Source organism: Echinops telfairi, unplaced genomic scaffold, assembly GCF_000313985.2.
Source record: "Echinops telfairi isolate 266 unplaced genomic scaffold, ASM31398v2 ScPeMD7_18;HRSCAF=68, whole genome shotgun sequence".
Lineage (NCBI taxonomy): Eukaryota > Metazoa > Chordata > Mammalia > Afrosoricida > Tenrecidae > Echinops > Echinops telfairi.
Genome location: NW_022103915.1, coordinates 34,176,370 through 34,192,750, shown reverse-complemented (window position 1 = coordinate 34,192,750; position 16,381 = coordinate 34,176,370).

Here is a 16,381-nt window from a genome sequence, read left to right as displayed (position 1 = left end):
GGTTGAAATATCCTGGGCGCCTGTCGTTTGCAGAACAGAGGGACTGGGAAACGGCTCAATTCCAAGGAAATGTTTAACTGAGTTGTTGGTGATCGTTTTCGAGGGAAGGTGCCGGGGACCGGCGGCTCCCAGACGGAATTTGCTGTAGAGATTTGTTCTTGTGGGGTCATTTGGAGGCAGCAGTCAATGAAATTCATATTAGCAGCTGATCGATTGTGTTTCTACATTGGGACCCAAGGATGCGATGCAGATTTCATCGGAAAGGTGTCGGCTTTCACCAGGTTGCAGGTCTATCTGGATGAACCGGGGTTTGGCGTTTCCTCTATAAAGCTCACCTTTCATGTTGAAACTCTGAGTCAGACTCTCAGAGCCCTTGTTTTTGTGCTGGTACTCTGTGGGAGTCGAGTGTCAGCTTTCTCCTAACGAATAGTCTTCCAATGCAAACATTCCCTGACTGGACCTTTCGGAAAAGTACAAGAGTCTGTCCCATGGAATCATTCCCTGTGACCTGCTTGGTAACTCTGTAATCCTGATTTAATGACTTTCCCTTTCTCCCTCAGCTTCAATTAAGCTACCTTTACCAGAATGAGGGGGAGGGGAAAGCTGATGGTGATAAGAGCAGTAACCTAAGATAACCGCCATGGGATTGATTCCAACTACATAGGGTTTCCAAGAGTACTATAAATCTTTAAGGAGCAGACAGCCTCGTCTTTCTCCTTTGGAGAGCCTGGTGGGTTCGAACCACCCACCCTGTGGTTAGCAGCCCATTGCCTAACCAACAGCAGGGCCAGGACTTCTTTAACCTAAGATTGCAGGTTTGAATCAAGTGATTGATGGTCACTGAAGTGTGGGACTCTTACATGACATACTGGTAATGAAGTAGAATGTTAATATTAGAACATTTTCCCCATGAACCAAATTATTTATGCTAAAGCATTCGCAATTAATTAACAGTGCATTAAAAATGATTTAGGGGGTGATTTGTTTTATGGTTTGGAACAAAAGAGTAGGGGGGGGGTAGGGGATGAATGTTGACATCTTGCTTTCTTGTCATCTCATTGATGATTCAGAAAGGACGCTTGAAGTTGTATCATTAAATTTCTTCAGCCGGCAGACCGACAGAACAAGTTTGGCAAGTGGCTCAAGACCGACAGTAGGGGCTGCTGCTGTTCACGTCCCTGCTGCTCCTGGTATTGCTCCTTCTGTGTGAAGGTACCGTCCTGGTGCAGTGGACGCTTTAGGCCTGTCGTGCCAGGCAGCACTACTTGTGATTTCCTTGTAGGTTTCTCTGGCAGGGTTGACTTTAATTCTTGGTAATAATTCCCAAACACTTCCCTAAATTTTATTGCCATCCTTTTTATTGCCATCCTTTTAACTCCATTCTTCTTGCACGATTGTTTTCTGGTTTACTTCAGTTTTGCTTTGAATTACCCTTTCTGATACCTGTGCCCTTGACCTCTTTTTAGCGCTTTTCTTTGGTGGCGGTGGTAAGGAGGGTTGATATGGGAGTCAGCGAGGGTCACTTGAGGGTAGCAGTGTTCTGTAGGCTCTGGGAGATCCTGGTTGATTGAGAATTGAGTTGAGCTTTGTTGATGTTCTCCCTTGGGTTGCAACTTGAAGATTTCGGTAAATGTGTGTGTCTCTAAGCTGGGGACAGCTGAAATGGTCTAAGAATGCGCATACCCAGGAAGCTTGTAGGATGGACGACTTGGCTCTGCCTTAGGGTTAATATTATTTTTCCTCTTGGTGCTCATCGGTGCACATCTCCTGTGAAGGTCTTGACGAATTTCAGGTAACAGCGGAGATTTGAGTCTTGGTTCACTGATGAAATTGGATTTTCTCAATGGGAAACAAGTAAGACCCCTCTCTGTGATACAGACTATGACGGAGCGTGTCTCTCCCCCCACCCCCCCCTTTTGGCTCCTCATGAGTTCAAATGTTACAGCAGATTCAGAAAGTCTCGTTCTCATATGTCCTTCCTAGCATTTATGTACCCCTAGCCTTTTGAGCGTTTGGTTCAGGCAGTGAATGTTCATTGAGTGCCTCAACCTGGGACGTCGTTCTCACAGGCTAGTGTGACTTTAGTGGCAGTAAGCTTTCCCACGTTGGCCAGCTGCTGCCATACAAGTTTCCCACTGTAAGTGATTGTGTCCTGGACCCCAGTGTTGTCCCCAGGTTTGCCAGTTTTTATCCGCCAGAGTTTGAGAAGTAGTTGAACGTTTTCTCAAGGTCACTGTCTTTTTCAGCAAAGACGGGCATAGTATTGGGGTCTCAGATCTGCGAGGACAATTCATGTGTGGCAGTATTCTGAAACAGTCAAATCCTGTTTATTCTGCATTTTCCTACTTTCTGGTGGCCAGTTCATGGATGCTTGGAGCTAGAAGGGAATTTTAGCTTTAGCCATCTGGCACATCTTCCCCATTTTAAAGACCTGGAAATTGAGGCTGAGGAAGTTGAGGACACTAGTGAAAAAGTTACAGAACTAGTTAGTGAGCAGGCAGTGATTGCAAGGCAGGTTTTCAGATTGACCTTTAGTCCTCTGTTGACTATTGTGACACCTCCCCCCCCCCACACACACACTTTAAACATTTTCTTGACTACATTTCCCTTCTCTCAAGTGTTCAGTGTGTATTGAATTGCTAAATTGAGAAGACACAGAATCTAAGGAACCAAAACATAATTTGCATTAAGGTTGAGCAAAGCTCCAAGAACAGCCGTGTTTGGTAACCAAGCTTTGGAGTTACTTACATTGTAAAGTTAAGGAAAAAGAAATAATGAGTTATTTCAACTTTTCTACATGGCAGGGCCCTTTTGTTATTTTAATTTTGTTAAGGACTCTATTAGTTTGAGTTGGGTTGCCCACAGCAAGGTCAGAGGTTTGAAACCACCAGGCCCTCCTGGTGAGAAAGATGAAGCTTTCTACTCCCATAATGATTCAGTCTTTGAAATCCACAGAAGCAGTTTTACTCTGTATAGTCTATGTGAGCGGGAGTAGACTTGGTGGTGGTGAGTTTGGAGTTTGGTTTTCTTCGTTCAGAGTATCCTATTATTCTTGTGTGCTCTTTAAAGCAGCCAAACCTAATGCAATTTACCTACCCCCCCCCTTCTTGAAACTTATTTCACATTGTGCAGTAAAGCAGGTGCCTCTTCCCGGGAGCATTGGTGATTTTTCTGTGCTTCTCCCGAGTCACATGTATGTAGGGAGGTGGGTGTTAGTCAAGTGGAGGGATCGCTACACATAAAACTGGAATTGTTGTCGGAGCTTCCTGCTGAAAATGTGACTGATTTAGGACACCCTCCTACACTTTCTACCGGAGTCATCTTGGCCAGGAGAGGAGAGAGATCCCCTGACAACTGGGTGACTGCCCATTAGGTGAAGGGATTTCCTTATTTTCCGGGGGAGCATTGAACCTTCAGTGCTCCTGCTAGAGTTCACACTGGCTGCAGATAGGGAGCTACATTGTGGAGAACTGCCCCCGTGCCACCGAAGGTTGACCATCTAGCCGTCCACTATCAGCTGCACTTGTGCGACTTTTCTTTTTTTGGTTTGGGACATAAGTGGGTCTCCCTGGATTTTTTGCTTATAATCCCCCCCCCCCTTCTGTGGCTAGCTAATTAAAACAAAGATGAAGTATACAAACACACACATTTATATGGCCCTTGGCTTTTCAAAGGTTGCATATCAATTCTCAGAGGAAAGCTCTGTAAACTACAAAAACAACCAAAAACAGCGCGGGGGAGAGTCCCTTTGCTCGGGTTCTCTTAAACACAGGTGATTTGAATGCAGGATGGAGTCAGGTGAGAGTGGTTGGGTTTCTTGATTCCCCAAGGTAAGGCATAGGACTGGCACCTGTGTCCTCTGAGATTATGGGATGCCTGGGCAGTCCACATTGTTTTCTCCCTTCTGCCCTCAGCAAGAGAAGATGAACTCAGTTGCATGGAGAACCTGGGTGCCTGCCAGAATCTCTTGAGAGGTGACCAGTGCAGTGGACAAAAGTCGGCCAGGGCTTCCTTCACTCGCCCTTCTTCAGTGGGAGCACCGTGGTGAGGGTGCCACTCCACTGTGGGGTGAGCCCCTTTCCCTCTGCCTCAGGTCTAGGATCAGAATTTTTAGCCTCTAGAGTTTGAATTTGTTGCTTGTCATGTTGCACTAAGTTCTCCCTCTAATTTGGATTGCAGTATGCCTAGCTCTCAATTGTGGGAAACGGGTAATTACATGATGCTAGCTTTCCCTTTTTTCCAGAGCAGGACAGGCTGGGAGAGAAAGTGTGCTTGCTCCATCAAGTGCTGGCCTGGAGGGAGAGCTGCTGGTTTGCACAGCCCAGGGGTCACTCCAAGGCAATTTCAGCAGATGCGACATCCAGCCAGGGCAGCCAGCCAGGGCTTCAGGTTTCCTTCTTCCTCCTCCAGAGCAGGTTGAGGTTAAATGGATTTCACAGATGCAAGAGTAGTTAACTTGGATTATTCCTCTTTCTTCACCGGAGCCTTGTACCCCAAATTCCCAGCATCTTGTTTCCCTTGATAATGAGTACTGAACTGTTCAAAAGGAAGCTCTTGAGAAGGAAGACGCAGAAGCTCATTCTGAATAATCAGCTTCCAGTTGTGCAGACTTGCGCATTGTCATTCTCTTACTCTGGCTAGGTGACTCTTTTCCTTCCTAGTTAGAGACTTGTCTGGATTGCTTTATCTGCTGGGGTGGCACCCCATGGAGTGGCTTCTGACTCAGAGCTGGTAGCGCAGTACAACTGCCCTGGGGGGTTTCCAAGGCTGTGGGCCTAGGAAGCCACTACCTCATCTTCCTCCGTGCAGCACTGGTGGGCTTGATCCGCTGACACTCTGCTTAGCAACACTTAACCGCTGTGCCAGAGGCTTCTTAATTTGTCTTGATGGGGATTCTGATTTCCTATAGTAGGAACACATTACCTTCTTGCCTACCCTTTTAAGATGATGATTAGCACAGTCTCAGGGCTGACTGATGTTTGTTTTCACTTTTTCTTTTTCCGGTTCTTGATGGGCTCAACTAAACAGCCAATAACTGAAGTATACTCTGCCTCTAAGAAAGAAGGAACAGGCATTAAAAAATGCCTAGATGGGTGGGGCATTCTAAAACATTCACCAAATTTGTCAAAACCTCTATTGCTTGCTTCTCTTGTTTGTACTTGGGAAAAGAAGTGGAAAGAAAAGTAGTGTATTTCCATATTCCTACGGGAAGCACAGGGTTATGTCTTCATCTAACCATACTTCCAAGAACTCTTCCAAACTGCACATTGTAGCCGTGAAATGAGGCTATTGGGTACTTGATGTCTCTCTTTCCTGGCGTGGCCATGCCTCAGCAGGTCCAGGGAAGACCTCGGAAGGGCCCCGGTATACTTTGCTAGACTTGAGCTTTGTCTCAGGAGCTGGCATCTGATGAGTGTGTGTCTGTCCGGGCAGGACTGGGCTTTGACTGTTGGTGGTTCCTAACCCCTGGCTCTTTTCCCATATGGGAAATGCCTGTGAGTTGTTCAAAGACTCTCCGTGTTACTTTATTTCACTTTTAAAATTAGGATGTTAGTGCTGATCCTTTGTACTTGAAAACGAGGTTTAATAATTTCACATCAGAATAACATTGCAGTAGATAAATTACAGGTTGTGGATAGCTATAGGATCCACAGAAAAGGCTTGTTAAAAACTCAAAGCCTCCACGCAGCCTTAATAATCACTTGCGGTGGGCCTGTTCTGAAGGCCATTTTCAAGGTTGCACCCTTACGTAGTAGTTTTCAGCTTGTCCAGGGTGCTTCTGGAAGAGGGTGTCGGTCAGGGTGGGCAGAGACACTTGGTGATCTCTGGGGCTCTTCTTTGGGGGGACTTGTTTGATGTTGAGGGGAATGGGTGGCAGGACCAGCCGCTCAGTAGGAGGCTGCATTGATTTTTAAAAACGTGCCGTCAGTGGAGTGGAAGTGTGTGTACAGAGAAGATCGTCAGTGTGCACATTCACCCGTTCAGGGGCATTTGGTCTCATGTCCTTCATTGCCAGGCCTTCTGTGTCACATCACTTATCCCACTTCCTCCCTGTGCATGCTCTCCATTCAGCCCTCTCTGCCGACCCCTCCGAACATTGTCCTGGGGTCCATGCCGCCCTTTTGATCTCAAGTGGTTGACTTGATGATTCTCAGAGATGCATACCTCTCTCGTGTCATGGTTGTAGACATTGGACAGGAAATTGAGCAGTGAGGGCAAGTCCACTTCCAGACCTGAAGGGTGACCATGGGCTCTGGTCGCAGGGACTGCCGCAACATTCTCTGGTCAACCAGCAGTCTGGTCTCATTTGTGATTTTTGAGTTTTGTTCCCACTCTGGCCTGGACCTTTGAATGTGATCCCTTTCAGAGCAGCTGATAGTGGTAGCTGGGCACCATCTAGTTCTCCTGGTCTCAGAGTCGTAGTGACTGGTATTCATGCCCCCCCCCCCATTAGTCCATTGGACTCATTGCTTCCATGTTCCTTTGATTTTTTTCATCACTTGTCTTTCCTCTGGACACACACACATACTCTTACAGAGATCGACACACTGGAGTAGTACCTTAGATGGCTGCTCACAAGCTTTCAAGGCCTGTTGCTGGCATGCAATAGTTTTTATGTAATCTTTGGATCCATGCTTGTAAGTAAGGTAAAGAAGTAGTTGGCTTAAGCCAGGAAGTAGGCAAAGCAGCTAATTGGTGATTATAGAGTTCCATTCTTGATGGGTGAAAAGGAGAGCCTTTGAATCGTATATTGAATCCCATTGATTAAAAAAAACCCAAAAAGCAACTTGGAAGAAGTCTGGGAATGACTGCCAGGAGCCAAAAGGGTCAGAATGCTTGGTCTCATGCAGTGGAGGTAGAACATGCTCGCAAACATTCAATTTAGTAAGTGGTCTGCCGTTCGGTGCTGAATCAGGGACCAGGCCCTGGACCAGGCCATCATGCTCCTTTTCATCAGTGAAGAAAGAGGAAGACTCTCAGCAAGATGAATTGACCCTGTGGTTGCAACAGGGGTCTCACCCTTAATAAGGGTTGGGAGGAAGGCTCAGGACTGGGCAGTGCATAGTAGACACAGTTCATACGATGGTGTCTAGAATCTCGATGAGCCAGAACCCACATCACAGCACCTAGCAGCAACAGCAGGTGTCAAATAATTGAGAAGTGTCGTAGAATCACTCAAAGAACTGTTCCGAATAGCTTAGTAATCCAGTCCTCTTGGATCGGACCCTGTTCCAATCCAGGGGTTGCTGCTGGTTGAGTAGAACTGGGCCATGTTTGCAGGGAGAACACTTAGTTTCCGTGGTCTTTTATTTTCTAAGATGCCCAAAGAACAGAGCATCAGCCCGATCGTGTTGCGGAGGGTAAAGCGAAAGTGAGGTTGGATCAGACCAGCAAATTAAGTGAGCTGTACTAAACATCCCAGGCTCGTTTCGACTTCTTTGCTCATCTTTTAAATAAGACTATGGGAGTCCTTTTGTTTGGCTCTGCCCTGTTCTTGCAGGCTGGTTAAATTTTCATGGAGGAGAAATGTATGCTTGCATGCATCTGGCCTTCGGTAAAGATTGGTTGGTTAATACTGATGGCTTAGATTTGTGTCTGCCTGGGTGAGGCTCGGATTAGTCATCTCCTCGTTCATTTCACAATATTTATTTATCAAGTCCCCCCTCTGTCCAGCTGTGGTTCAGTGTGGAGTTCTCACACTTGATACACGGGAGACCCAGGTTTGACGGCTGGCAGAGGAAGGCCCTCCGGCATAGCTGTTACCTTTGTGCCAGGGGAGGCTTGCTCAGGTTCTGCCAAACAGTGGCAAATCCAGACTAAGACGAGGAAGCAAGGTTTGATAGTCGACTTCCCCCCAAAATCACCCAATAATGAAAATCCAGAATTCACAGTCTGGTCCTGGTGCACTAAGTGTTGCCAAGAGTTAGGGGCCCACTTGACGGCATGAATCACAAGGGCCACCCGGTGTGCCTGGGGTTGGCCCGGCCTGCTGGTGAGCAAAGATGCATGGTTCCTGCTTTGGGGTGTCTGATGCTCTCACCAGTGTGACCTTTTTGGTGAGATTCTCTTTAAAAAGGCTATCTGCTTTACTTCTGATGCAAAATTATTGCCTTGAACTTCTAAAGAGTTTCCTACAATGAAAATAATCCTATACCGAATCTGCTTTAGAGGAAGAAACAGGAGACCACTCTGCTTTTTGGTTGCCAAGGAGATAACAGCATGATGAAATTTATCTTATCAAGTGCCTTTCTAAGTAAGAAAACTAAAGGGAACTAGCGTTAATGAATTCTGGCTAAGGTTTTCCTGGGGCCTCAGATAACACTTTCAAATCTTGGTTTTCTCTACTTGTGCCTCCAAATGCAGAGAGGGTCAGATCGAGAATCTAGACACCTGCTTCTGGCTCATCCTGGATTCTGCCATTTAGTGAGGGGGAGTCATACAGCCCCTGGATCTATCTCATTTCATTAATTCAACAAATCCAGGATTCACTATATACCTAATACTAGGCTATCTTGATTTGCAAAAGGGAGAAGGCTAAGAGTTAAATTCTGTGACTTTAACATTGTGATTTTGTTAGGCTTCGTTAGGAGCCCTGACGGCCTCATGGGTTATGTGGTGAGACCACAAAGTCAGCAGTTTGAACCCAGTCTGGTCCCGCAGTGGCTCTGTGGGAGAAGATGAGGCTTCCTGCTCTTGTCAGGGTTTATAGTCTCAGAATCCACAGGGGCAGTTCTGGTTTGTTCTACAAGGTCACTGCGAGTCAAGATTGACTCGATAGTAATGGGTATTGTAATGGGACAGTAATGGGTATCAAAACCATGTAGTATCGTTTCTTGAAAGAGCTGAAATAGGAGACAGGAGTTTTTGTTTATAACTCTAAAGCATATAAAGAGACACATTCCACAACATTCAGCATTTATCTCATTCTGGTGTGAACACAGTCAACATTTAAACTCAACTCACAGTCTTTCCTGTACACGTTGGCAGTGCCCAATGGTGCACTTCATCCGTCTGCTCTCCTCAGTGGTAGGTCAGATGAGTAGTGTAGTGCCAGGGTGGGAGGTGTAGACATGCTTGTCACCCTTCTCCTGGGTCCACGTGTCCTGGGCGTGCGCGCATGAGGTGGTCACTGGCCTCAGCAGAGTCCCACTGCAGAACTGACCGCCAGAGTGGTGATCCTCAAGCTGGCATGCATCCGTCCTGCCAAATGTGCCATCCTGAGAGCGCCTCTTCTGAAATTCGGCCTTGGAAAGCGATGGCTTTCCTTTTAATGTGCCATCTAAAGTAAGTATAGTACGTAAGACTGACATAAGATTCAGTGATGCCAAGAAAAATTTCACGATTCTCTTGAACTTGGAAAGCTGGCTGTTGAGAGTCTGGCCTAAACGCCGGAAGATTTGTTCTAGTCCAGCCTCTGCTCTGTGTTACTACGTTTGCAACGCCAGTTTTTTTCTGTCACTTACTGTCCCCTGTGTTTGTTGAGCACCTTGTTGCTGGTTGGTGCCGTTCTCACCCAAGGTATGGCCGGGGACACTCCTGGGGGAGCCAGGAAGCTAGGGAAGGGTTCTGTGCCGCCGCAGGTTTTGGTGTCCTGTCTTTTCAGAGGAGCACATTCTATGTCGGGGTGAATTGAGTGAAGGAGGCAAAGCCTGGGGCTTCTTCCACTCACCTGGTTAGGAGGATGCAGCTGTGGAAGGTGACGAGAAGTGCGGACAAGGCTGCTGAGAGTTGGCGCTCACTTGATGGCAGCTTCCAGTCCGACCGACCCAGTGCCAGGCGTGGGGAGCGGTGAGAGCGTGGTTGGATGTGCGCTGCTGTGGTCTGGGGCCTGAGCCACTGGAATAATGGAGCCTGGAGGAGCAGCTTTGGGCGGGCCACTAAGAGTGGGCTGGGGTGTTGGCTATGGGATGCTGCTAGACGTGCAGGTAGAGAATGTGTAGTAGGCCGCGGGGCAGACGCTGTCCATGTTCACGAACATCGTTTTCTCGCCTGTCAAATGGGGTACGACCTGTTCTTGACATTCGTGGAATCAGTTGAGACTTTTATAAGCAGTTAAAAACCTTCCGAGACGAAGGCTTGTAGGGAAGGCTTTTCCTTTTGAAAAATACTCTGGTTACCATCTCAAGTGCCTTACCCTGGGGTTAGAAAGATGAGGGAGCTTCAGAGATGTTGGTAAAATGGAATTAAAAGATGAGGGGCTTTTCCCGTGAGCTTTTTGAACCCCGCCCTCCCCTCCCCCGCCGTATGGTGGGAGTTGGCATTCGCCTTCCGGAGTGTGACTTCTGAAAAGGTGGCATCGTCTGTCTTCCGTCTGCCTCCTGCCGTTCTGAGGCGGCTCCTGGGAGAGCTTCCTTCCCATCTGAAGATGCCCTGTGGTTGGGAGCCCCTGCAGCCACAGGTTAAGAAGCGGTTCTCAACTTGTGGGTCGTGACCCCTTTGGGGGGGTCTCGTGACCTTTCACGGGTTGCTGGTTCATCACAGTAGCAAATGACAGTGATGAAGTAGCAACGGAAATAATTTGATGGTTGGTGGGGTCACCGCCACACAAGGAACTGTGTGAAGGGGTTGTGGCCTGAGGAAGGTGGAGAGCCACTGGGTGAACAGGACACTAGACTAGTCTCTCCGTCATGCCAAAGCCATCTCACTCTGCTGGGAAAACTGCAGGGGGAGGGACTCTTGCCTTTCTCAGAGCCTCTTTTACCTAGGCTTCCTGTAACGCGGTCAGTGAACAGAACCAAAGTCACCTTCATTAGTACCTTTGTTTTCTCAAAACAGTACCTTTCTTTGAAGGTTCCTTGGTGGCATAGTGGTTACCTGTTGGGCTGCTACCTATAAAGTCAGCAGTTTGAAACTGCCAGCCACCCTGAGGCAGAAAGATGAGGCCTTTTACTCCTGTACAGAGTCCTGGTCTCCGAACCACAGGCCAGTTCTCCCCTGCCCTGTAGGATCGCTGAGTCAGAATCAACTTGATGGCAGGAAGTTCGGTTTTGAGAGGCTTTTGAAATGTTTTATGGGCAGATTAACTACACGTTAAATACATAGCCGTACCTACTGTCTAAACATTTGCTTAAGATCCAAGTTAAATGTCGAAAGCATCAGTCTTACACTATTTTGATCAAAGGGATTTTTGAATTCATGAAATGTCTTTCATTAGAAGTAAGCTGTATCCTTGAAGTCTGGTGTTTGCTTCTAATTGCTACCTTCCCCCAGATCCAGTTCTGCTGCGGGAACCTCTTCCATAAAGAGAGGCAGTCAGTGGTGGTGACGGGGGCTTTGCACAGAAACACCATTTCTCTTCAGTGCTGTCCTCGCTCATTTGAGATCGGCTTGGGCCCGGGCAGGGTGGGCGGCCTTTACATGTGCCCTGATTTATGAAGAGGGGGAGTACCCCGTGCTCACTGACCTCGTTGTTGACGCCTGACTGACAGCGGATGGGAACACCGTCTACGTATCCCAGCACGAGGACGGAAGGAAGGCATCAGGGGGCCGGTTTTCCCGTGGGTACTGTGGAGACATTATTTTTGAATAGTTTATCTTTCCTCTTTGAAATAAGAGGACCCCTTCCATGGAAGGGTTTTGTCAGGTCTTCAAATTCATCAAATAGATTTTACCCATCTTCCCCCAAGTTCATTTACATAATCTTTTACTTTGCAGTGAGTCGCCTTATTGCACAATAGTTAATCCTACTTGTAAGACTCTGAAACGCAGGTATCCGGTTGAGTGTTACCTGGCATGGCATAATTGTGGGAAAGAACGCCAACCTGTGTCTTTCCCTTCTGATGCGTGTTAGAGCATTGGGATCAGACTTACGCGAAGTGATTCTAAAGGCATCTTACATGTAAATCTCTATCTTCCCCAGGCTTCAGCTGTTTTTTGCCCTAAAAGAACATGAATTATGTAAGTCTTTCTGAAGTGTCTTGTATGACTTCCCATTGACTTATTTATTATTGACTGATCGATTGATTTATTGATTGACTTCTTATTTAAAGTTAAGTCTAATAGTCCTTTATTCTGGGAGAGACTTAAGTTTCTTCCGTTTCAGTAACTGTATTCGTACTGTTTTTGTTTCCAACATCTGTATTGAGATATCATTCATATGAAATACAACTCATCCATTTAACACATGTGGCTCTGTTTTCTAGTATATTCACAGATGTGTAACCATGCCATAATCCACTTCAGAATCTTTTTAGTGGCCCCAAAAGAAACCATGGTGGTCACTCTCCCTTTCCAGCACTCCCAGCCCTAGGCAACCTGTGATCTACTTTCTCTATGGATTTTCCGATTCTACAGATTTCCTGTAGATGGAACTAGACAATCTGTAGTCCTTTGTGATTGGCTGCTTTCACTTAACATGCTGTTTTCAAAGTTCATGCTGTATCATGCCTTGATATTTCAGTGCTTTTTTTTATTGTAAGAACGTGTGTAACAAACCATTTACCATTTCAATAGCTTCTACATGTCTAATTTAGGAACATTAATTACATTCGTCATATTGTGTCACCGTCATCTCTGTTCTTTTCCAGCTGTTGGACCACCTTGAGCAGAAATTCAGCGATGGGCCCTTGTGGCGTTGTGGTTACATGGGGGGCTGCTAACTGCAAGGCCAGCCGTTGGAAACCAGCAGCGCACCCTGGAGGAAAGACGGGCTTTCTACTCCCGTGAAGAGTTACCGTCTGGGGAACTCACAGGGTAGTTCTGCCCTCCTCTGTAGGGCCGCTGTGAGTCAGCAGTGACTTGATGGCAGTGAGTTTGGTTTGATTTGGACAAAGTCTGGGCTCTCTCAGTCCTGACGTCCCTTTTCCTCCTCCATCACACTGCAGGTAACCACTTCGATGCTGTATTGCCTATTTTGCATATTTTATATAAGGGGATTATAGAAATCTGCCCTCTTGTGACTGACTGGATTTTCCTCAGTATGATGTTTCTAAGGCTCATGTATGTTGTAGCATGTGCCAGAGCTTCATTTCTCTTAATGGCTTAGTAATATTCCATTGTCTGTGTGGACGATGTTTTGTTTATACCCCCACCTGTTTCTGAGACTTGGGCTGTGTCTAGCCGTTGGCTGCGGTGACATTGGTGGGCAGCACTCACTTTGCACTCCTGCGTCCATTCTGCGATGTCCCGAGGACTGGAGAGGGACCCGGTCAGATGATAATGAAAGGGGAGTCCTTGTGGGTATTGGATGAGTGTTGGACTGTTACTGCCAGGTCAGCAATTCAAATCCACCAGTTTCTCTGCAGGAGAAAGGTGAAACTAATGGATACCATCAAGCATTAACAGCCTCAGAAGCCTTCTTTCTGTAGGGTTCCCCTAAGTCAGAATTGACGGACGTGGATTTGAGTTTTTGGTACGGCTGGGTTTTATCGTTGAGGTTTCGCTGAAGCGGATGAGAGGTCAGTTTCACGACATCCTCTCCAGCACTTGCTGCCTTTTGCTTTTCGGAAATTCGCCATCTGGGTTTGAAGTGGCAGCGCTGTGGTTTTGATTCGCCATTCTCTAATGGCTGTTGCTGGCCGAGCATCTTGTTGGCTTGTTGACTTCTCGTCTTCTAGGGAGAAATCATCTACTCGGATCCTGTGCCCAATTTTTTTTTTTTTTTAAACTGAGCTAATGCTCCTTTTATTGCTTACCCATAGGAATTCTTTATATATTCTAAATAAAAGTTTTTATCCCATAGATAGCTTGCAAAACTTTTCTCCCATTCTGTGGCTTGTCTTTTCACTTTCTTGTTGGCATCTTTTGATGCGTGACAGCTTTTAATTTTGATAATGTCCAGTTTATTTTTCCTTTTGTTTGTGCCTTTGTGGCCTAACACCTCCTAAGTGTTATTTTGATCCCTTCAGATTTTTTATTTTTTTTAAGGAGCCCACAGAGCTGCTTGAATCTACTGAATTGTTAAACTCGAAAAACCTGAATGGTGGATCATTTTGGTTTTCAAATCCATGTGGAGGTTCTCTGCTAGCTGGGGGCAGCTCTCAGAGCACATTTTTCTTTATTTTTTTATTTTAAATCATTTTATTGGGGGCTCATACAACTCTTATCACAATCCATACATACATCAATTGTGTAAAGCACCTTTGTACATTCATTGCCCTCATCAATCTCAAAACATTTTCTCTCCACCTAAGCCCCTGGCATCAGCTCCTCATTTCCCCCTGCCTCCCCGCTCCCCCCTTCCCTCATGAACCCTTGATAATTTATAAATTATTATTTTGTCATATCTTATACTGTCCGACGTCTCCACCCACTTTTCTGTTGTCCGTCCCCCAGGGGGGAGGTTACATGTAGATCCCTGTAAACGGTTCCCCCTTTCCACCCCACGTTCCCTCCACCCTCTGGTATTGCCACTCTCACCACTGGTCCTGAAGGGCTCATCTGTCCTGGATTCCCTGTATTTCCAGTTCCTATCTGTTCCAGTGTACATCCTCTGGTCTAGGCGGATTTGTAAGGTAGAATTGGGATCATGATAGTGGGGGAGGGTCAGCATTAAAGAACTAGAGGAGCATTGTATGTTTCATCGTTGCTACACTGCACCCTGACTGGCTCGTCTCCTCCCTGAGACCCTTCCCTAAGGGGGTGTCCAGTTGAAAGTGCTTTCACTTGGCCGGTGATGTTTCAGATTTTGGATTCAAAACTAGGTATTATTCCCTGGTCTACAGGCACCAAAACGATAGCTGTGTTGGGGGCCAGAGAAAGCAGCAGAGCTGCCCAGTTACTGTTTGCATTTGTGGCCATGAGAGTGAAGTTTGAAGCTTTTCCTGACAAATGAAACCACTTTGGTACTAATGTAGTAGACGCGCACTCAGCACCGGGACTGCTCACGCCTCTCTCTCCCACCTCCATTGAGGTTCGCTCTGCTGATTTCTTCCAGCACTTTGTTCGTAACCTTAGCAGTCCTCTCTGAGTCTTTGTGTACACACACACACACACACACACACACACACACACACACACACACTGCCCCAAGAAAAAACAGATTTTTTTTTTTTAACAAAACAACCTTATCGCCTTCAAAGTACTCTCCATAACACTTAACACATTGATCAAATCTGTGATTCCATTCTTGGAGACATTTTTCAAATGCATCTGTTTGATAGGCTGATAACACCTCCCTCTTTTTTTTATCTTCTTCACCTCTTCTCTGTCTTCAAATCACTGTCCTTTCATGTCCCTCTTCATTCTCGGAAGCCAAAAAGTCACATGGAGCGAGCTCAGGTGAATCAGGTTCGTGGGACAAGAGAGGCATGCTGGGTATTTTTTGGCCAAACTTAGTGCACTGAGATGGCTGTGTGAACAGGTACCTTGTCATGGTGGCAAAACCAGTCTCCCACTTGCCATATGTCAGGCCTTTTTGGTTGAGTACTGTTAGGCAATCTTCTCAGAACCGCTGGCTAGAATGCTTGATTAACAGTCTGACCTGGTGGAATGAACGCCAAATGAACTAGGAGTCAGCATTTTGGTCCATTTGGGACGTCCAGAACAAGCTTTGTCATCAATCGACATTTCACCTTTTTTCAAACGAGAAAACCACTCATACACTTGAGTTTTTCCCATAGCGCTGTCGTTGTAAGCTCTGTTTAACATCACTACAGTTTCTGAGGCATTTTTCCAGAGCAGGAAACAAAATTTCACAGCCACACGCTGTTCTCTTAAATCGGCCATCCCAAAAAATGAGGTTTGAGGGATACTGCTCTTATGAAAAAATTCACAGTGACCAGAGAAACCCTTCCCAGGCAATGCCACTGGGTGCACTAACTCAGCGGGAGTCTGGATGTTCAATTAGTGGGGGAAATGCGTACAAAGAAAGCTCCACTGCCCAGTGTGTTTCCGTTTTCGTTTTCTTTTTTTTGTATACACACCCACACACCCCCTTGCTGTCTCCTCCAGCCCATCTGGTCTGAGTGTTGTTTCTAAGGCAGCGCTCATGGATTTGCACCCAGCTCCAGGAAGTCAGGTGGGGCAGTGCCTTACCGCAAGCCCTCACTGCTGCTTGACCGATCAGTCGGAGCTTCTACCCCCCTTCAGCGCTGGCCTGAGCCTTCTCTAGGCTCCACCGCCGTGGTGGCTGTGCCTCCTTTGTGGGTCGGTTTCTTTGGCGTCTCCAGGACCGTACCTGTCTTCTCTGGCGGGCTCTCTCCTCTTACTCTCTTTATTTTCTTTGTGTCTTCTTACATTTTCCAGTTTAGTTCTCTTCAGTTCAAGAAGAATGTGAAATCTGAGTCGCTCATCTCTAGCCTTATCTCTCTCATTCCTTTTCCTGCCTGTCATGCTTCTTATCAGTGTCTTGTTTTCTCTTTTCCCCTTGATGCAATACCAGTTCCCAACCAGTCAGCCCTGACTCACGGTGACCCCATCCAGGCGTGTCAGGGTAGAACTG